Raw genomic sequence first — 23083 nt, 5'->3', positions numbered from 1 at the left:
TTCATGGTAAGAGAAGCTCATTTGTACCCTTGTGCTGAACAGCATTAGAAGCTTTCTGGGGCATTTATAGGCTAGGAAGGTGTCTTAGTTCATTTGTGCTGCTATTACAGAATACAGAAGACAGTGTTTTACCCAGCATACCCAAGAGAATGCTGGATTTGTGTACAACGATAACAAAAATTGTCATTTACTGGGAATTTTTCGTGGGCCAGGAACCTTGATAACAACTTCTGTGTATTGTCTCCAGTCCTTAAAGCATTTCTGTAGGTGGCTTTGATGAGCCCGTGTGTGTGTGTGCGCACGTGTGCGTGTGTGTGTTGCTATTTAATCCTTTCATTTCCAACATACAATTCCCTGTTAGTTCCTTAGGGCAAAGAGCGTTTAGCTGACTTCTTGTGATTTTTATTCTGCAGCATTGAGGACAGGCCTGCACATATAGGAGTAGACACAAATATTATTTGGAAGAGAAAAGTGGACCCAAACTGCCTTGGCTTCCCTCACACTTCAGCACTCTCAGGGTGCCAAGCTCTAGATTAATCCCAGTTTGAAGGAAACTTAAAACCAGAGGTCCTTAGAGGCCACTGTGTATATGCTTTCATTTTAGAAAATGGGGAAACTGAGGCCCAGAGAGGGGAAGCCTTGTACTAGGCCGAGCAGAATCGTAAATACTTTCAATGTTCAGGTGTCAGGGCATGTAGAGCAGGGCTTCTCAAGCCTGGCTGCGTTTTTGGATCATCAGGAAGAATTTAAAAAACCCTGATGACCAGGTCACAGCCCAGACCAAAGAAAACAACTTCTGGAGTGAAACCTGGTCATCAGCCGTTTTAAAATCTGCCCAGGTGATTCCAATGTGGGGCTAACTTTGAGAACCAGTGCTTCAGAGAGCACAGGCACCAGCAGTTTCCAATCTGTCTCCTAGGAAACCCAAGGTTTTGCAGAGTTATTTCAGAGGGTGCTGGCAGATAGATAAGGACAGGGAGTCACCAGACTTCTTGTTTTGCCTTAATCAAAGGCTCTGCTTGCATCTGTTTTGTTTATTGCTGCCTTATAAAGTATCACTTGATACTTTACAAAGTGGCCCCTGCAGCGCATCCCTTGGTCCATTCCTCCAACTTTGCAGATGGAGAAAAAGGTGATCTGTTCAACACCACATCAAGACCCTGACAGAACCAGAACTTAGACCCCATCTCTTGACTCTCAGCCTGAGTTTTTCAGCCACCTCTGATCCCAAATTCTTTTCTTTTGAAATGATGCAACACCCTGCAAGTACCCTCCAAGCATCCACATGTTCCCTCTTAATCCCGCTGGCATATCCACGCTCTCCTGTGGACCAAATTGTTTGTTTTGGGGTCTGCAGATTAATCAAGGATAGCTGGTGGTCATGGGGCATTTTGGATATAGAGATTATGTAGGAGGCTGTGAGTTGAGGGGGTAGCAACTGACATCTAATTAGCCTTCATTTTAAGTCTCGATGCAGCAATTATGACTTCTGAATAGCAGTGGTTGTTACTGAGGATGGTCGCCTAAGCAGTGCACATAATTATTATAATTACTGTGTACCTAATGATGCCTAATAAGGAGCAACATTGCACAGAGGCGCGGTTGCTGCTCAGCCTGGTGGTCTGGGCTCTGGAGGGGGAGCAGCCGGGGTTCCGATGCTTGTGTGGGACCGTTTTGTAGGGACGCCAGGCTGCCTATTGGAGAGTAAGAGCTGCAGAGTGCACAGGAAGGGAAAGCTCCCAGAAAGGGAGCTCCCAGGAAGCTCCCAGAGTGCACAAGAAGGGAAAGCTGTGTTGGCATCAGCTCAGACGCAATGAGTGTGGAAGTTGCTAAGCTGGAGCTGTCCTCCTTCACCATTGATTTCAAGGTTTTACTTAGATCCATGCTAATTCAGGAACTCTGCTTGGGGAAGGCATAAATGGATAGCCTTTATGGACAGAGTGTGTGTGTGTGTGTGTGTATTAATGAAAAATAACCACAAATTTTTATAGAGGGTGCACTACATGCAAAGCACTTTACATTCATTATTTCATTTAATTCTTACAAGAACCCCATTTCACAGATGGGGTAATTGGGGTCCAAGGATAAACACAGTTAGCATTTGTTAAACACTCGAATATGTGCCAGGCATTGTACATACATGATTTCACCTGATTCTCACAACAATGCCATGAGATAGATATTATTATCATTGCTTTCTTATTTATTCCTGTCCTACAGACGAGGAAGCTGAGACACAGAGAGTGAAGACTTCCAAGGTCATTCAGCTGATACGTGGCAGAGCCAAGATTTAAATCCAGGCAGCTGAACCTTCGCTCCCTCCCTAACCAATACTGTATTTATTAACTAGCATATGCCAGGCACAGGCCAAACAAAATCAGATAAGCAAGTAAATATATATTATCAATTATAGCAGGATATATAGCAAGATAGCAGGATGAGGTGGACAGGAAGAGAGATGAGAGGAGGGGTCTACCGTAAGGAGGATATACAGTGAAGAACTCACTAATCACGCGACATTCGAGCAGAGGCTTGAATGTAGAGAGGAACAGTTGCGTGTTAGGTTGGTGCAAAAGTTGGAGCCTGATCCTGTAAGGCCTTCTAGACCAGGATAATCTCCTGGTATTTTATTCTAAACGTGTTGGGAAGCCCTAGGAGGGAATTGAGCAGGAAGTTGTGTCTCAGAAGATGGCATGAGCATTTTCCCAATGATCTGGCTAAAAATCTGGTGTAGCTCACCCCATCAGTGCCCCGCCCATATCCCCTGGGCACTCACCTTTAGACCTGAAAGCTGCTTACTGCAAAGTCCAGCAGATCTGCACAGTGTGACAGAGGGGGACCCAGCTCCTTAGCCGCTCAGGTCTGAGATGGTTGCTCCCCTCTCTCTCCCCAAAGTTCTCAGCAGGAGTAAGCTGCTCTCCACGTGAAAGTCCCATGCCTTCTCCACAGACAGAACGCTTCTGCAACGTTTGCAGAGCTTGTCCTTTTCTCACCTCCACCTGCCCCTAGCTTTGGGCACCCATCAGGCAAGGGTGCTGCTCCCTCAAAACCTTTCCTCCCCCGCCCACCACCATCTATCTGGCCCAAACACTGTTCTAATTTCCAGTTCCTTGAAGAGAGGTTCTGATTGGCTTATCTCGGCTTGGAGGGCCCCACCCCTTCTGCACAGTCCAATCAATGGCTCTGGGGGTGGAGCCTGGTGGTAGAAAGGGGCCTCTTCTGCACTGTGGGTGGGGCTGAAGCTCAGAGTAGACGGGCCAGGGTTTCATCAGGTTCTGAGGTTCCGGGACCCTCCTTTGCCCAGTTTACAAACTCCCCATCTGGTACTTTCACTGCGCCTGGCACAGAATGAGTGCTTAATACAAACCATAATTCAGATAATCCGAGTTCCTGCCTCTACTTCTCCATCTACCAGCTGGGTGACCTTGGGTAAATCGTCTGGGATTTCTGTCAGTTTCCTCTTATATTAAGTGGGAACAAGGGCTATACCCCTGAGATTGGCAGGTGGAGGCATCTTATCAGGGATGTAAATAAGCAGGAGCCCTCATGTACTAGGCATCTAGGAGGAGATGCTGATATTCATGTTGTGCTAATTATAACCATTAGTACTAAGGACTCCCGCCCCCCACCTAGGACGGCTCTGGAGCTGCCCTTTTTCTCCCCGCCCCCCTCCACGCCCCTCCCCAATCTATGCTCTGCGCTGCTGTGCCGGGACCTTGCCTCCCAATTAATGGGGGTATTGTCCCCGCCCTGCGGGAACAAGGCGAGCTCAGCTGGCCTTAGTCACAGGTCAATTGCTTCATACAAATCCTCAGGGATCCGCGGATGCTGTGACAAGGGGCGGGCGAGGGAGGGCTCCGCGTCAGGGGCAGACAGCTCCAGGTGCTGGAGGCTGCCGCGCGTAGAGGCCCTCCCAGCCAGGATGTGCGTTGTCCTGAGAATCGAATTACCCGGAACCCCAGGGCTCACCCTTTCTGAAGGAGAGCAGGTGCCTCCTGAGAGCAGGGCTTCTCTACCTTGGGGCACTATGAACATTCTGAGTGGGTGTTTACTGTGGGAGACCCTATTCATGGTAGGAGGTTAGCAGCCTCTTTGGCCTCTACTCACTAGATGACAGTAGCACCCCTGCCACCCCCACTCTGTAACAACCAAAAACGTCTCCAGACGTTGCCAAATGCCCCCTCAGTCAGGGACGAGGGGGCAAAAGCAGCCCCAGTTGGGAGCCACTGCTTTAGAGAATGAAGTTTGGAGCTGATTTCTGGGACAAATTCCATGGAACAGCCAGGAAGTGCACCTAGGTAAGGCTGGAGGAGGGTATGAGAAAGCGGAGGGCTTAGGTTCTGACCAGAAAGCATCCCAGTGCCGGGTAGAGATGAGGACCCCAAGTAGTGCTAAGTGGCAGCACTGCAGATGCAGAAGGTTGGAGCATGGCTGCATGGGAGGTGGTGATCCTGGAGGAGGTGAGAAGTAGGCTGGCCTCAGGCAAGGAGGACTGGGGGTGCAATGGGGTGCAGTGGAGTGTTGGAAACAGCTTGAGCAAGGGCCCTGGGGGATGAAGTGAGCATGAGACCATATGAAGATCGGGCACAGGCTGGGATCTCTCAGGACAGGGAATGGGAGTAATATTAATAGCAATAAACTGTGACCTTGACTTTTGAGTACTGGCCATGTGCCACATTCTGTTCTGAGCAGGTTACTTGTGTCATCTCATTTAGTCCTCAAAAGTCTCTACAAGGTAGATTTGATTATTATTCTCAGCTGGCAGGTGAGGAAACTAGGGCTCCAGATGTTTCGGGGTTCACCAGTGCCACACAACCTATAAAGGCAGGTTCACACTTCAAAGCCAGGCTATTGACCCTCTGGCTTCACTCCTTGCCTACAGAGCCACACCCCACTGGGTGGGCTGGGGAGGGTGAACACAGCAGCCTTCCCCTAATTCCCTGAAGGTGGGATCAGGGCTAATCCATCAAGTGAATGAATGAACACATGAATAAGTGAATGAACACATGAGTAAGTGAATGCACGAGTAGAGGAAGGCTCTGGTCTGCTGTGTGTCCTGCTCCTCAGGCAGAAATCACCTTCCCACCCTACTCTTGGCCCCACCCAGCACCCCCAGCTCTCTCCCTGGGTACTCCTTCACTTTGGAAATATTCACAGGGCACTTCCTGCTTGGAGCATGCTCTGGCATGAATGCCCCATGAAATACGGGTTTTCTTTGATCCCCCAGCTAGGGCATGTAGAAAGAAGAGAAGGAGAGAAAGATCTAGACACCAAGAAGAACTTCTAAGTGATGTAAACACCATAGCAGCCGCCAAGAGCGCTCACTGCTTGTTGTTGGTCTGCAGGGGCTGCCACAACAAAATGCCACAGCCTGGGTGGCTTAGGACAGAAATGCGTGTTCTCAGAGTCCTGGAGGCTGGAAGTCTGAGATGGAGGAATCAACAGGGGTGGTTTCCTCTGAGGCTTCTTTCCTAGGCTTGCAGATGGCTGTCTTCTCACTGTGACCTCACATGGTCATCCCTCTGTCTGAGTGTCTGTGTCCTAATCTCCTTTTCTTCTAAGGACGCTTGTCAGATTGGATTAGGGCCCACCCCAATGACCTCATTTAACCTGAATTACTTCTTTAAAGGCCTTATCTCCAAATACAGCCACCTTCTGAGGTCCTGAGGGTTAGGACTTCAACCTATGAAGTATGGGGGGTACAATTCAGTTCAGAATGTTGATCTGTTTTACAGGGACCCTGAACGAGTGCTCGGATGCTTGTGAGGCCCAGAGCTTGGAGTGTGCAGCAAGGAAGTGCTCTGCTAGCTTTCTCACCTCCCTCCTGACCTCCTCTGCCCCTCGCTGGACCCAGCCCATTGGCTTCAGGATGGGCCCCACGGGACATGCTTTCATTGGAACCTGAGGAAAGAATGCACTCACAACAGCACTGGGAGCACAGAGGCCTTCCACTACCCTTTCCGAGAAGCAGGTCTATTTTCTCCTAATTTATTCAGTGCCACCCTGTGTGTGTGGCCTCTCAGGTGCAGAGTGATTTCAGCTAACATGCGCCATGCCTGCCACCTACCTCTACTGGAGATTTCAGCCTGATGCCTCCCTTGGGTCTCCAGGGAACTTTCCGATTCAAATTCCATTTGATGCAGATTCTGAAAGTGTGCCTTGTGAGGGCTCCAGCCTGCCATCCTCATTATCCTCAGAAGCCCAGAAGTAGCAGTGGTGGGGGCACCCTGGAAGCCCCGGGGGTCTCATTAGGTGACAGATGCCACCATGGGCCTCTGCCATGTGCCAAGCTTCCTATTACAAGCCACCTGGGAACGTTCACTCAGGGCTTTTTCAGACAGAGCTGCACATCTGGCACGATCCTGAGTCTGTGCCTCTGGGGGCCCCGTCTGTCCTCAGTTTCCCTATTTGCAAAACGAAAAACAATACGTATCTCTCAGGGATGAACAGAGATAATTCAGTGTGTTTTCCAGATTTCAGTGTGTGGTCTGCGGCCTCATGAGTTTTGCTATGACCACATGCCACCTGTACCCTTACGTTTATTTTATTTTTAGAGGTGGAGGGTCTCATTCTGTTTCCCAGGCTGGAGTGCAGAGGTGTTATCCATACTTCACTACATCCTCAAACTCCTGGGCTCAAGGGATCCTCTCACCTTAGCCTCTAGTACTATAGGTGCACACTACCACACCTGGCTGACTTCTTTATTTATGTAGAGATGAGGTCTTGTTATGTTGCCTAGGCTGGTCTGAAACTCCTGGTCTCAAGCCATCCTCCCATCTTGGCCTCCCAAACTGTTGGGATTACAGACATAAGCCACCACACCCGCCCTCGTTATTTATTTAATTAATGTATTCTTAAATGAATCCATGTCAAAAGACTTGAACTGATCTATTTCAAAAGGAAATTTTTATATCATTAGCGTTAGAGGAAAATTGATATCACTTATCACAAATGCAAAACAATAAGAAAAAACAAAGAAGACGACATCATAACTGTTTATCTGTGTACCAGCTAAACTCATGATGAAGAGCTGTGCTGTGCCTCCTGTGCTCTTGGAAGCACATGAATGTAGAGGACGCCTAGGGTCTGGCATACAGTAAGTACTCAATGGATGATCACTGTTATGAAGAAAATGAGGCCAGTGTGGTGTCTGCCCTTGGGAACGTTTCTCTGAGTTGGTCAAGGGGGACGATTTTGCTCCAAGAAACTGCCATATTTATTCTTCTTTGATCATTAGAGCTCCACAATTTATCATGGTGGTAAGTTGCAAAAATGGCAATAACCTTCACTCTTCCCAATAAGAAGTGAAGTCCATTGCCTGCCCCTAAAATCTGGTCTGGCCTTGTGGCTTGCTTCAGCCAGTGCAACATAGCAGCAGTGCTGGTGTGCCAGTTCTAAGCCTAGAGGAAGAGGCTTTCCAAGGGGCCTGACAGCTTCTGCTTTCCCGGACCCCTGCTATCACCATGTGAACAAGCCTGCACTGGCCTGCTGCTGGATGAGAGGCCATGTAGAACCCAGCCAAGGTGTCCCAGTTAAAGCCATCTCAGAGCAGCCAGCACCCAGCGGCCTGCCATTGGTCTCCAGATGCACACATGAGCCCAACCAAGATCAGCCAACCCTGGCTCAGACAAGCAGAACTGTGCAGCCCAGCCTGAGATTTGTGAGGAGTGACAAATGATGTTTCCAGCTTCTAGATGTTGGGGAGATTTGTTATGCAGCAACAGCTGGCCTTCCCATTTTGTCTTGTTTGTTGCCATGGTGCCCAGTCATGACAGCTCCGTTTTTTCTAGAATTATTTATCTGTTTCCTCTTCTTAATTGTCTTCCCTTCCTTTTTCGCTCCTTTGTGTGTGTTTTTGAAAGACACCTCAAGTATCTTTGGAAAGGAGCTGGGTATAGATAATAAATTGAAAATCGAGCTGAGAGTTGGTCTGAGAGTCCCTGCCATTCTTGAGGCTAGCCTGTGGGGACACAAGGAGGCATGGAAGATGGACAGCGGTGCTGTTGGTGACAAGGGGATCATTTCTCTGCAGTACCCACTTTGCTCCCCTCTGCTCATTGCGGGAGCCAGAACTCGGATCCAGGTTTTCTGACTCCGGGTCTCAGGCTTGCTCCATAGCGCCACCTGCTGGTGACGGCAATTGGTGGGGCGGGATGGGCTGGGGGAGGCAGAATGGGGGTTTGCCCCTGGCATTACCACTGGGTTCTTTCTGTTTGCTGGGCACAGGTAGGCACCCAAATCAAGATTCAGATTTCCTGATCTCAGAAGTTGTCCACTTCCTTTCCGACTTCCACGGTAACTCGGAACCACACTGTGGAGTTATCCCTGTGTCCTCTTTCTCACAAGTTCCACATCCAACCCCTCAGCAAGTCTCAGAGGCACTCTCACCACCTCCTCTGCTCTGTTCCCGTTTCTCTTGGACGGCTGAATGTTTCCTAAGGAGTTTCTGCTGCTTCACGCTTGCCCCCTGGAGTGGCATCTAAAAGGTGCAGGTCAGATGAATCTTCTGCCAGGGCTCCTGGCTTAGCCAAGGAAAAGGGCAAGTCCCTGACTGTATCCTGCGAAATTCCACATCTGGGAACTCAGGCTTATCAGGCCTGGTCTCCTTTTCTTCTTCCTTTTAAAATAACAAATACATTGACATGCCCCTTATTACACTATGCTGAAATGAAATTCATAGGCAATATCACCTATCAATAGACACAATTTAAATAAATCCATGTAAGCCACATAATGCCCTAACTGTATTCTAGAGGAGAATTAAAAGGAAACTAATTTATATTAAAATAATAGTTATCTCAGCATGTAAATATTCCAGCCCAACTCTTCTGAAGAACACAACGAAGGTGTCAAAACCCCCTCTGCAAGTAGACTTTCTAAGAATGGGGCAAAACAAATACAGTTTGGCACCCACTCAATGATTCAAACTCCATGAAGGGCATGGCTTTCACTGATGGGGTCCCCGTGAAGGTGATCAACTCCTGATAAAGCCCCCAGAAAAACAGAGCATAACCTCCTCTTGATCCACACACAAGCAGCAGCCCAGAAAGCTCAGTGTTTAATGAAATTGAGCAAAACGTGAACACAAAACCAAAAATAACCCCACATTCCTTTGGGTTAAATATGAAATCAAGTTAGGTTCCAGGCTCCAAATTCTATCTAGGTTTTTTACCTGCCTTGATATATGGTGGATAATTCTTTGTGTGAGGAGCTGTCCACACATCACAAGGGGTCTAGCATGTGGGCCCCTACCTACTAAATGCCATTAATACCCCCAATCTTTGTGATGACCAAAAACAGGCCTACAAATTTATAACCTCCCCACCACTCACCTATAATCTGGCTGTTCCGGGCTCCACCCCGACTTCTTTCCTGCTATATTTCTCCTCACCTACTGCATTCCAGCCATACTGGCCTCCTGACCTATGAGTTTATCTGGGAGAAGAATGTTCTAGGCAGAGGGAATATTCAGTGCAAATGTCCTGGGGTGGAAATGTGCCCGTCTTGGTCCAAGAACAGTAAAGAAGCCAGTGTGGCCTTAGCGGGGTGAGTGAAAGGTAGAGAAGTCAGAGATGAAATTAGAGGCAGCAGGACCCAGAATGAGGGACACGTGAGGTTGTTAAAGGGACTGACATTTTAAATTCAAATTGATGGCTTATTTTGAAATGTCAGGAGATTTTGCAAAACTGAGCCTGCATTCCTGCATAGCAACCACTGGTGAGGCTTGTTCCCTATGGGAGGGGTGTCTCCTCTTCAATTTGCCACAAGTCCCACCCGTCCCTATTGCCTCATACATCCACCTGCTTTGCTCATGTACATTGCCTGTCTGCCCTATAGGGATTTGAGGTTACAAACTCTCCCCACAGGGGAAAGAGTGTGGGGAAAGGTAGTGAATATGAGTGTGGAGGGAGAAGGCAGTTTTCCCCCTTCCCTCCTCTGGAGAGCACAAGCCCAGGCTTCTCTGGGAAAGAACTCTGGGAGGCTGTGGGTGAGGCCTCCTTTCTGCCACTGCTCTGCATGCTCCACTCTCAGGCCACCTGCTGAGAAAGCATCTCAGCAGGGGAGGCCGAGGCAAGGGCACCCATGGGGACGCCTAGAGGAAATAGTGAAAATATTTTCCCAGGGAAAGCCAACACTGCCATTTGTTTTAGTTGCTTAAATTATATGTGTTATTTATTTTTTAAGTGGTCTGTCATTATTGGTGAATGGGGAAGCCACCCGGCCTCACAATGCAACCAAAATTTTAGATATTGCTATGTAGTTATTAACGAATGAGCTTTTCATCTTTGGAAAATGTGCTGTGCGTGAAGCCCCAGGGGCTGGGTTTCTTGTTATTGGGTAATTACAGCCCATGAGAAGGGGGTGGCCTGGGTCTTCAGCAGCAGGCGGGGTGGGACTTTTCAGGTTCTCTGCATGGTGGCTCAGCCATCCATTCGTATATTTATTCAAACATGCGTATTGGGCGCCTACTGTGTATGAGGTGCTGCTCCAGAGACTGAGAGCAATGATATTAATATAAAGAATAAAGCCACCACTTTCATGGTGCTTACTGTGTGCCAGGCACTGTTCTGAGTGCTGTACCTGTATTAACTCATTTCATTATCCCAGCAGCCCAGCAGGTAGCATTTTCCCTATTTTACAGATGTGGAAACTGAGGCAGAGAAAGAGACACAGGCTTCATGTGTGCCTAAGACATTTCCATGCAATGGAGAAAAATCCAGCAGAATTATATGACAGAGAGGGTCTGGAAGGGGCTAACTGCAGATAGGGTGGTCAGGGAAGACCTCCCTGGGGGAGGTGGTGGGGAGAAGGAGCCAACTATGGAGAGATGTTAGTGCTACCCGCGGCGAATCCCTACGGGTCTGCAGAACCTCAATTCTTGCCTCCTCAGAAGAAACAATCCCACCGAGTGGCATAAGACAGATGGAAAGACCGAGGCAAGTTTTTAGAGCAGGAATGAAAGTTTATTAAAAAGCTTTAGAGTAGGAACAGAATGAAGACAAGCACACTTGGAAGAGGGCCCATGGACAACTTGAAAGATAAGTGCCCTGTTTGACCTTTGACTTGGGGTCTTATATGTGAGCCTACTTACGGGGTCGGGCGTCGCTTCTCCCCTGTCTTCCCTTGGGGTGGGCTGTCTGCATGCACAGCAGCCTACCAGCGCTTGGGATGGGAGCATGCGCAGTGTGTTTACTGAAGTTGTGTGTGTGCTCACTTGAGGCGTTCTTCCTTTACCAGTCAAATATCCCTGGAAGGTCATATACCAAGTAAACGCTGCCATTTTGCCTCTTAGCACGCATGCTTGAGTCCACTTGCCCAACTCCTGGGTCTTACCAGGAAGCTGCTGATCACCAGTTTCAGATGTTTTCAGCTATTGGGAGACTGCCTTTCTCTGGCGCTGGCTGAGACCAGTTATTACTTTAGAGAAACAGAAAGAAGGAATCTTAGGCCGAAGGAATGTGGTTTTGCTGTAGAAATCTGACTGCATTCAGAGCCTGGGGCTTTCTAATGGGCTTGTGATGGTCCCGGGTGGGGGACCTCAGCTGCCGTGCGGGAGGCTGGAGTCAGGGCATGGCTGCGGATATCGGCCTCTCAGGGTGCAGAGAGGACACTCAGGCACTTGAGTTGACCCTCTCGTGCGGATGGCTGGACAAGGAGGTGCTGAGGCCTCAGGCGGGGTTTCTCAAGGCATAATTAAGGTGCACCTCCCCCATTCCCCACTCGCACCCTCTCTACTTAGGAATTCCCTGTGGTGTTTGTTTGTTTGTTTGTTTTATTTTTAACATATGCAGGTTTAGGGGCTTCACCAGATCCTTCTAATGCTAAATGTCTGCGTGTGGAGCCCAGAAATCTGCACGTGTGCCCAGTGACCTAGAGGATTCTGGAGCATGGGGAAATTTCAGAACTGTGTAGTCAAGAATTCCCGATGAGAGGCTGGGCATCTGGAAGGGTAGAGATGATGTTCCCCTCCCTTTGCTGCCATCAGAGCTTGTTCTGAGGCTTCTGTTTAAAGGGTGGTCCAGAGGAGAATGGCTGGGCAAGGGAGCTCTTTACCTCATGGCCCGTGAGCTACGGTTAATGGCATTTGCAGTCTGGAGTTGAGGAGCTGGGTGGGGGCACTGGGAGCTGAAGGCATCCCTGGACATGGCTGTCTCACTGGAGGGGGTTGAGTTCTGCAGAGAGAATCCTAAATGCAGAACCATGACCAAGGGGCACAAGTTCCAGGAAGAAGATTTTAATTCCAATTACTGAAGGATTTTGTAATGGCCGGAGCTGTCCAAAAGCTGGAAGACGTGGACTTTAGGGTCAGGCAGACCAGATTGAGTCTTTGCTCGACCACTCTTGGTTGTCAGACCAAGGGCCTTAACTTCCTGTTGCCTGAGCTTTCTCAGCAATAGAATGGGGACAAACACGGCAGTCACTCATAAGGGTGAAGTGAGTTAACACATGGACAGTGCCTAGAACATTGCACACAGTAAGTGCTCAATAAATGCCAGCTGTTGTCATCAGCACATTCTTGTTACTGGCAATAGAAGGACTTGCCTTTACAGGCAGATCAACCTCTTGTGAGGATGGAAGCAGACTCTAAGGCCCCTTGTTGCTGATTCAAGGGACCTCTGGAAGACCCTTGCACCCCAAAGTGATGTTTCCAACTGTCTGCTATTTCCATGGGCTAAAATGGCAATGGCTTTTGCTTCCCAGCCCTGGGGAAGGCTGGGATGCTCTAGGGAACGGGGAGAATAAACAGATCCAGACTGGCCACAAGGGGCTGTCTCACCATCAGATGCCATTAGCCAATGGAGTGTCCTTCTCCATCACTTGGACATCACAAAGTCACCAGAATTCTTATGCCTTTGAGCAAGGGTGTGCCATGCCGGTCGGTAGTGTGACTTATACTGGATCAAAGTCACTCTCTGGAGGAAGCTGGGCCCGGGGACTTTGCTCACTGCCAGTGAGCATTTCAGCCTTCCCTCTGAGACTGGGTTCTGTCTGCTGAGAGCCTGTGGAGGCTGAGATGGCCAGGTGGGGAGTGATGATTGATGATGGTGATGATGATGATGATAATGATGATGATGGTGATAGCAAAGATGAAAAAGAAGAGAAAATCATAAAGATGGCAACTACTACTATTGTTCTTTCTCCACTGAGCACTCACAATGTGTCAGACACAGCATTCAGGACTCTTCCCCATTCATTATCCCAGCTAATTCTTGCAGCAACTTTATGAGGTAGGTGCTGTCATCTCTACTTTATTTATGAGAGAAACTGAGGCTCCTGGAGTTGAAGCTCCATGTTCGAGGCCACCAGGCAAGCAGGAGGTGGAGTCAGATTGGATCCTAGTTATGGGCATCCATGCCCTTACACTAAGCCATGCTGTCTGAATGCAGCCACCCTGGTAACCTCGGCCCAATGGGTCAGTAAGGCTGGCTTGTTGAGAAAGGGACACTGGTGTAGGGCATACCCTTGTGTCAACGGGGTGAGTTTGAGAGACGGGACCCTTGAGGACCGAGGATTGTGAAAGGCAAGACTTTTTAGCAGAAGCTGCCTGTATGGAGAGGCCTCCTTCATCACCCTTCTCAGACCCCACTACACCCTTGGCATTCCACACTCCCTTGGTATTGCAAGACAAGGCAGTGACAACCACTCGATTTCAACTGAAATCACTTGTTTTTTCCCTCCTTCCCAACTGGGCTCTCCCCTGAGACCCAGGTGTTAATGAAATCAAACAAATGAAAATGGGTAAATTATTGCAAAGCTATGAACACCTCCGCAGGGCCACGCCTCACTAGTTTCCAATACCACCTCATTCCGGAGGCTGCCGGAGGAGCCGAAGCAATTTCGTCCCATGGGTGAGGTGGTGGAAGGAAGGGACAAAAGAGACAAGATATTGCAATCAGAAGGTCGCTGACCCAGGCTTTTGTATAATTATAGAATTTCATTTCGGGCCAACTGGATGGACGACTGAGCTTGTTGGCAAATTAGTGGTGAAAAATAAAGCAATTTTTAGCGTCCTCAAAAGAGTTGCCACTCCAGTGGAGTGTCAGCGCCCCAGAGTCGGGGAGGAAGGGATGGGTGGAGAAGAGGGGACTAGGTTGGAAGCAGCTAATCATTTAAACTCATGAGGCAGAGACATTTTAGTTGGGGATCTGGGTGAACGTGCCCCTTGCTGCCCAAGGGGATGATCCCAACTACCTTTGGGGTGTGTCTTCAGGATAGAAGGTGCTGGGACAAGAATCTGGCCTGAACCGTACTCTTCCTAGAATGATTCTCCCAGAATCAGGTGCGGAGATTTTTCTTTTTTCTAAGTAGTGTCCAGACCAGTCTGATATATAACCCTGGCTTTGCCTTGACACGACCAAGGACAAGCCTCTTAGTCTTTCTGAACCTCAGTTTTAATTATTTTGTTAAAATGGAGAGCAGGAACATTCACTGCATGAGATTAGCCCAGTAGATCATAGATGAGAAAGTACTTTACACATTAAAATGAAATATGGTTTTGCTTGATATTATTCTTTCCAAGCTTTTATTATGAACATTGCTTTTCATTTTTAGGAAATAGATTTGGCCTCTTGCCCTTATCACCAATTATCTTTATTATTATTGTTGTTGTTGCTATATCTGCCCATGCATCCACTCTATAATTATTTTGTTGATACTTTTTTTAAGATTGTCTTACTTTTGCAATTTTCACTTAAATATTCCTTCTAGCTTTATGTTAAGACAAAATATACATGAACATACTGGCTTCTTTACTCTCGTCTTTCTTTCTTTCTTTTTCTTTCTTTCTTTCTTTCTTTCTTTCTTTCTTTCTTTCTTTCTTTCATCTTTCATTCTTTCTTTCTTTCTTTCTTTCTCTCTTTTTCTCTTCTTCTTCCTTCTTTCTTTCTTTCTCTTTCTCTCTCTTTCTGTTTCTCTCTTTCTGTCTTTCTTTCTTTCCCTCTTTCTCTTTCTTTCTTTCTTTCTTTCATTCATTCTTTTTTCTGAGACAGAGTCTCTCTGTTGCTCAGGCTGGAGTGTAATGGCATGGTCTTGGCTCACCGCAACCTCCGCTCCTGGGTTCAAGGGATTCTCCTGCCTCAGCCTCCTGAGTAGCTGGGATTATGGGCATCCACCACCATGCCTGGCTAATTTTTTGTATTTTTAGTAGAGACAGGGTTTCACCATGTTGACCAGGCTGGTCTCGAACTCCTGACCTCAGGTGATCCGCTTGCCTCAGCCTCCCAAAGTGCTGGGATTACAGGCATAAGCCACTGCACCCAGTTCACTGTCTGGATTATTAATGACCCTATTTCAGATCAAAAGTTCCCAAGGATTGGAGAGAGGGACGAGACTTGCCTGAAAACATACAGTCAGGCAGTGGTAGAGCCAGGACTTGAACTCAGAATACTGTGACCCCCAAAGTGCTGTGTCCTCTCCATGAATGGACCAGACCATAGAGGCTGGGAAGTGGTGTCATTACTCTCTTCCTCTCCCCATAATTAACCAGTTGGGGAAGGTGAGATAAACCAAAGGTGAACTAGGTACCCACAAGGGTTTACATTAGTGTTAGCCCATTTGGGCTTTTCCACTGGCTGGTGAGCCAGGCCAGGTGAGCCTTGAGAAGTGATGTGGTTCTTGAGTTTTCAGGAGAAGTCAAGGGGAAATTGTGATGTCTTTGAATTTTAGGATAAGATGCAGGGAAATTGCAGCTGGGTTTATACATAGCCTCTCCAGTGAGGCCATGTGTGGGCATCTAGGGATAAGGAGGGGCAGGAAGATCACCTGCTGTTAGACCATTGATGATTTGATCACAGATAGGTACCACTGGGAGGCTCCCAAATTAATTAGAGGCGTAAGAGCATTCCCAGGAAGAGACCTAAAGAGCACCCCTGCTCTCTAGAAACTGGGAGCACAGGGAAATCATGGGACGGTTAGAGAATAGTATGAGATGGCATGTGAGAGAGTAATAGAAGATGTTACAAGATCCTAGGAGCAGTTGGCATTCTGAGGAGGGAGAGACTGGGACGTTGGGGTAACCTGGGATGGCTCCCTGGAGGAGGTGAGACTTAATCAGGGATTTGGGAAGAGAGTACGTTAGCCAGAACGTTTAGCTACAAAGATTAGAAAGTGCATCTTGACCTGGTTAAAGGAAAGTTAAGAAAAAAAAAACAGAAAAAAAAAAAACTTTTGTTTTGTTTTGTTTGTGGCTTATATAAACAGAATGCTCAGGGTGAAGCCTATGAACCCAGGTGCTACAAAAGTGTGGTCCACACTGTGGCCGTGTGTTCATTTCTCAGCTCTGCCTCCCCTGGGTTGGGGTGGTTATTTAGCAGCTCTCTACATGGGGCTGTAAAGATGCCCCTGACAGCGCCAGTTTTCAAGGCCCTTGTATCCTGTGTCTCAAAGTGTACCTGCAGGATTTTTTTTTTTTTTTTTTTTTTGAGACGGAGTCTCGCTCTGCCGCCCAGGCTGGAGTGCAGTGGCCGGATCTCAGCTCACTGCAAGCTCCGCCTCCCGGGTTCACGCCATTCTCCGGCCTCAGCCTCCCGAGTAGCTGGGATTACAGGCTCCCGCCACCTCGCCCGGCTAGTTTTTTGTATTTTTTAGTACAGACGGGGTTTCACCGTGTCAGCCAGGATGGTCTCGATCTCCTGACCTCGTGATCCGCCCGTCTCGGCCTCCCAAAGTGCTGGGATTACAGGCTTGAGCCACCGCGCCTGGCCTCCTGCAGGATTTTAATATACAGAGGTGGCCATGGGATGACACAAAGGGGTCCATGACATTGAAATAAGACCTTTATTACTGAACAGCTCATGAGAGGAGGGACATACCACACCACGAGGCCACAGAGAGAAGCATCAGCTTTGGTCAGGAGGCAGAGGGAGTGAGGGGAAAGCCTCTGCCTGAGCCTTGATTAGGGTTTCCTCAGGCAAGGCAAGGCATTGGCTATGGGTGTGTGGGGTAGTTAGTTTGGAATTAGCTATTCTGAATAATTCTGGGAGGCTTTGGGGCATAGGGACTTGTGCCTAGTGGTCTGGTACTTGAGCTTGGGTTGATGTGGGGCAGGGCAAATATTGCCTTGCGGCGTGAGAGTTGAATAAAGGAGGTGTTTGGGGGTGTGAACTCAGGGTTGGTTGGTTTGCATATGAAAGGTGTGTAGTCAGGTTGAGTTGTTTATTATCTCTAGGAATCAGCTAGTCCTGGGAGAGGCAGTTTCTCCCCAGTTAGAGAGACCACAAATGTCAGAGCATCAATACTACAGAAAAAAAGGAAATATTGTTAATACAATTGACCCAGTGAGTAGATGCCCAGTAGATGAATACAGACTCTAAGAAAACACAGGACATCCTGCGAGCATCTTTTTCTTCCTAGCTTTGATGGGATGGAGCCCTGTGATTGGTAATGCCTGAGAGATGCACCTACCCTGGGAAGGCCAGGCCCACCCCGTTGGGAACATAGGAACACGTTACTGGAATGGTTGGAGGGATGGTGATGATGCTTGGCTGAAAACCCTGTGTCTCAGGGAGAGAAAGGATTCTGCTGTGGTGGGCTGAGGGCAGGGGCATTTCAGACATAGGAGGGAGAAGCAGGACAGGGATGTTAGCCATTTATGAAACAGTCTTCACACACTACTGCCTTCAAACTGTCTTGTCTGCTCCTCCCTTGTCAATATCTCAGATGGATGGGTTAGCTTTCCTGTTAACTTCTGCAATTGACTCATTTTCAGGTATTAAAATGTCCTGCCCAGTTTCTATCAAATCCAGTCTTGCAGGCTATTCCAGTCTTCCTCCCTCCTCTTGTCTCAGCCTGACCTGAGCTGGAATCCTGGAGGAGGGGAGGTTGGGGAATTGGGACTGTCTAGCATGTTTCTCCCTCCTTGCCCTCTTATCTGCTGCTGTGGGTGTTCTATCCCCTGTCTGTGAGCCCTGAGGTGAGAGGACAGATGTCATCCTGGATGGGCCGTTACAAGGCATCAATTCTATCAGGGAGTGGCACCTTCTGTTGGCTTTCATGGGGCATCATGGTTTTCTCAGGAAGGATCTCTGTGTGACACTATTTCTGGGTGTGGGTTGCCTGTTCTCTGGCTGACCTCATGGGACCTTCCTCTTGCTCTCCTTTCTTGCAGGAAACCCTACAACTAACAGACAAGATGCCTTCAAGACATCTTGAGCCTAGCTACCTCCCGTGGCCTGTATTTGGTCCACAGGAAACTTGTGCAGTCTTGCTACAGCAAATTGAGGTGGTATAGGGTGCCTGCTGCTGCCTCTCTCCTCACCTTTCCACAGAAGGCTGCCCCAGCGTGACCCCCACTTCCAGAGTTTCTCCAGGTAAGAAGCGGGTGTGAATCTCCGTACGTATATGCTGTAGCAGGTATGCACTTCTCCTTGTTGTCATATTCCATGGGGTGAAAGTCGTGGTTAGCACCTGTGACTTTCTTCCTGTGGGCTCTGCTCAATGTACCAGGGGAGCTTACATGCCTGGGAATAGGAGTCGGTGGACAAACACCCCAGCTTCCTTGCCTTTATTTGGGTCACGGTGTGTGCATGATAGTCATCAATGGGTTTGAGCTCCAGTTGCCCACAACGGTCCCTGCTCATTAATGCACACTGTACTGGCTTCCTTTCCATCCCTCTCTCATTTTCCTACTTCCCTCTCAGTACTTCCTGGAATATTTATCAAACTGCTGTGCTTGAGTCTTTAGCACGGGGTCAGATTCCAGGGGGAACCCAGCCTAAGACATGTGTCCTTAAGCTCCTAAGTATACACTCCCAGGACGGTTCTTATCTCATCTCATCCTATCCCAGTTGAGGGTGGAATGGGGCTCCCAGACTCCACAGCTCAGCAAGCCACCAGCCATGGGTGTCAGGCTGGTCCCTGAAGCCAATCTCTTGAGCAACGTCCCATACTTGGTGGCTGCTGTACCTTCCATGCCTGGTCCCTTTCTGTCCCTCTTCCTGAGTCACAGTGCTCTCTGCCCAGGATGACAACTCTCAAAGCTGACTATCTACTTCCCCATATTTCTCTCAAACATTTACTCTTCTCCTTATATAGATTGGAGTGGGTGATGGGGATACTGTTAGGTCTTAGTGGGTGACCTGTTAGGATACCTCTTAAGAAGTCTGAGGGGGTGTGTCCTCCAGCTCCTCTATAGAATATAGGGCACTTATCACTTATCTTGTGACAAACTTAGATCAGGGACTTAGAGAGAAAAGTCCCACTCACCAGCTTGTTTCAAAATATAGTTGATGCACATACACCTACCTAGAGACCCCACAATTCTACTCCTTCATATGCACCCAACAGAAATGTGCTCCTATGTTCACCAACCGACACATACAAGAGTGCTTATAGCAGTGCTATTGGTGATATCACAAAACTGGAAAAAAAACCAATGCCCATAAACAGTAAAAAAGATTATTATATTGTGATATAATCATATGGTGGGTTACTACTCAGCAATGAGAATGCATGAACTACAACCTCATGAGAAAATGTGGATGAAACTCACAAACATGGTTGAGGCAAAGAAGCCAGACACAAAGGCATACATACTGCATGATTCCACTTATAAAGAGTTCACAGTCAAACAAAATTTACCTGTGATGCAAAAGTCAGGCTCATGCTTATCTTTAGAAGGGAGGCATTGACTAGAAGGTACCACAAGGTGAGCTTCTGGAGCGCTGACCATGTTTCATTTCTTGACCTGGGTGATGGATGTCTGGGTGTGTTTACTTCATGCAAATTAATCCATCAATACACTCAGGATTTGTGCACCTTTATTAGGTATGGCATGCTTCAATTTCTATATTAATATATGAATACCAGGCCAGTATAAACCTACTGTGAGCATGCTCACCTGACAAGAGGAGAAAGAGGTCTTCTGAGGGAGTTGCATGAATGAGCAAGTATGTACTGTCAGGAGGCAAAAGAGTACCTCTGGGATAGGATTTCTGGAGTGTTTGATGAAAAGATCCAGAACATATAACTGAACAAATAAGAATTCATTGAATTGACATCACTTTCTTGGAACTAAGATTTAATAGCCTTGCAAAGGCCTGAGGAAATGGGACAAACTCACTGCTAAAGAAGCTTCTAGAAGCCTAGAGAAGGCAATGGCCCATACTGAGATGAAGTAGAAATAGCTGAGTTTCTCTGGCAGGAGGAAAAAACCTGAGGGAAAGGGACATGCAGTATATGAGGCCAGAAGGCCCATAGAGGATATGTTCCATTAGAGGATCAAGAGGACACACCATTCACCAATAACATCAGGAGTGCACTGGTGAGAAGCACACCAGCCTCCCAAGTAACTCATTGTTGGCTCTCCTCCTCAGATTAAGGCTGCTGATAGGAGAGGCAGATGCAGAACTGGACCATTAGGAAGATAATGACTTCCTAATATAGCAGAAGCCAGAGGACTGCAATTATCACAAAGACTGGCAAGGTCAGAAGGGCTGCGATGGTGGCTTGAACTGAGAGCATGGATAACGAGCCTGGTGTCTTTAGAGGCAAAATATTCAGGCAGCCAATAAGACTGCTGCCTAACATTTACAAACAGAAGGCAAATATGGAGGAACAGAGGTGGAGAACTTCTGTTTTCAGCTAAGATGGAGTAGCAAGTTTCAGATTTGCTCTTGTTCCTGAAACAACCAAAAATACACAAAATATGTGAAACATTAGTTTTCAAGACATGAAAATTTAGGCAAGGAAGAGGAATAACCTTTCAGAAATGGAAATCAAATGAAGGGAGCCCTATGAGTGCCCCATCTTATTACCATGAGAAATTTTCCAGATTATGGCCCAGAAAGGGGAAACTCAGGTAGACTCTCGAGTTCAGAAGGCAGAGTTGAAAGTTGGGAGAGAAAAAGGCAGGTAGAGTTTGTAGGATGGTACCCTGGAGAAGAGAATGCTGCACAGGTGGATAACTCTAGAGGTCTACAGAAGGATTCCCTCAGGTATTCAGAAAAGAACTGATAAATACCTACGTGTGAGGAAACTGACCAGGGCTAGGGATAGAACCCTCTGAAAGGATTATAAGGAATAGCACTCCATACTCACAGAGGGCTGGAAACAGTGCGTGTTTCCATTAGCCATAAGGGAAAATCTAAAAATTCAGGAGGTATTGGGTAGAATACACAGAAGGGTCTTGACTCAGTAGTGTAGAATAATTCACTGTAGATTGGACATTGTTCTGGTTCTGCCTAATGAATCTTAAAAGCAAGACCCTGAAGGAGCAAACTGTTTCTGCGTAACTGAACTGTATCCAAAACAAAGCTCAAGAATACTTTTAGGAATTAAAAAATCCAGCAAACAGCAAAGTAAAATCCACAATACTTCACATTCAATAAAAAAATACTAGGCATGAAAAAAAGCATTAAAATGTCTCCCATAATAAGGAGAAAAATCAGGCAAATAAAATTTACTAAAACTGACACAGAAGTTAGAATTAGCAGACATTAGTTAATATTTAGTAGTGTTGTATATATTTTAAAAGTTAAGTAGTGATATGCAATAGAAAAAATGATCCAAATTGAACTTCTAGGTCTCATAGTACAATATGTGAGATAAAAAATACATTGCATGAGATCAATGGTATACTAGATACTGCAGAAGAAAAGATTAGTGACTTGAAGACATAGCAGTAGAATCTATCTGAGCTGAAACACACAGAAGAAAGACAACAAGAACAAAAACAAACAGAGCATCAGTGAACTGCGGGACAACTTTATTTGACGTGTTATATGTAGAGTACTCAAAGGAGAGAAGAGAGAAGCATGGATAAAAATTTTAAAAAATAATGGCTAAAATATTTCCCAAACTTGATAAAAACTATAAACTCACGGATTCAAGAAATTCCACAAAATTGAAGAGCAAGAAACATTAAGAAATCCATAACAAGGCAGATTGTAATCAAACTACTCAAAACTGGTTATAAAAAGAAAGCCTTAAAAGCAGCCAGAGGGGAGAAAACAAGAGTCATGGTATACACAGATAAAGATAATGGTGACAGAAAATTTCTTGTTGGAAACAATGCAAGTGGGAAGACAGTGGAGCAATATTTTTAAAAAAACAAAAGAAAAAAAACATATCAACTTAGAATTGTATACCCAGAAAAAATATCTTTCAAAGCAAGGAGAAGTGGCCTGAGTTGAGAATATATAAAGATTCCTGGACAGAGGCCAATAGCCTGACTGACTGATCAGAGTCCTGGCAGGAAAAGGATGAAAGGATTGGAGACAAGGAGGTCTGAGGTTGAGACATGTGGATGGACATATGGACGTTGGTGTGAACTCTGAAGATTTTTTTATCACATATTAACTCTGACCAGAAACTATCCACCACAGAAGAGGCACTGAATAAGAAGACAAAATGACTCAGCCAGTTGACTGTAACCACCCTTCATCATTGGCCACCCCAGAACTGGCAGAATGGACAAATGAATAGAATGGCCATGATTGTAGAGACAAAGGTTAGTATGGGTCTAATTATGAATTTCCAGAAAGGAAAGACAATTTAGCTACTGCTGCCACTGAATACCTAATTTGCCAGCACCATGGACCAATACCGAGCCTCTAGATCTGGCACTATTCCTCAAGGAGACCACTGAGCCACTTGGTAGCAAGTTGACTACATTGGGCCCCTTCTGTTCTAGAAGGACCAGTGGTTCAACCTTATAGGATAGGTACCTGTTACAGGTGTAGTTCTGCCTTTCTGCCTGCAGAGTCTCAGCTGGCACAACTATTCAGAGATTTGTAGAATTCCTGATTCACAGACATGGAATCTCACACAATGTAGCATCTGTCTAGGGAACCCATTTTATAGTGAAGGAGGTGTAAAATTGAGTCAGTGACCTTAGGGTCTACTGGTTGTGTCATGTACCATATCATCCAGAAAGAGCTGGCCTCATATAATGTTAGAATGGCCTTCCAAATGCACAAGTAAGTGCCAGCTTGGCGGCAAGCCCATCAGATGCCATCTTTCAGAAGGCAATATATGCATTCTATCAGAGATTCCTGGGTCCCAGGTAGGAAAAGTACATGGACTCAGGAACCAAGGAAAGGAAGCATCCCTTAACATTATTCCCACTGACCTTGCAGGAAACTTT

At 46.9% G+C, this 23083-nt stretch overlaps 1 long non-coding RNA gene across 1 annotated transcript in view; it reads left to right on the top strand.

Moving 5' to 3' along the window:
- LOC126944915 (uncharacterized) overlaps nt 1–23083 on the top strand; it is a 42594-nt gene that overhangs the window by 16278 nt on the left and 3233 nt on the right. The window contains exons 2-4 of the long non-coding RNA XR_007722224.1: nt 8033–8143; nt 8227–8486; nt 18107–18308. This is a non-coding gene — a long non-coding RNA (uncharacterized LOC126944915). The remainder of the gene's footprint in view (nt 1–8032; nt 8144–8226; nt 8487–18106; nt 18309–23083) is intronic.

The sequence above is a fragment of the Macaca thibetana genome, chromosome 20, assembly GCF_024542745.1.
Source record: "Macaca thibetana thibetana isolate TM-01 chromosome 20, ASM2454274v1, whole genome shotgun sequence".
Classification (NCBI taxonomy): Eukaryota; Metazoa; Chordata; class Mammalia; order Primates; family Cercopithecidae; genus Macaca; species Macaca thibetana.
The sequence above is the reverse complement of the archived record's forward strand: the minus strand, read 5'-3'. Positions and strand labels throughout refer to the sequence as shown.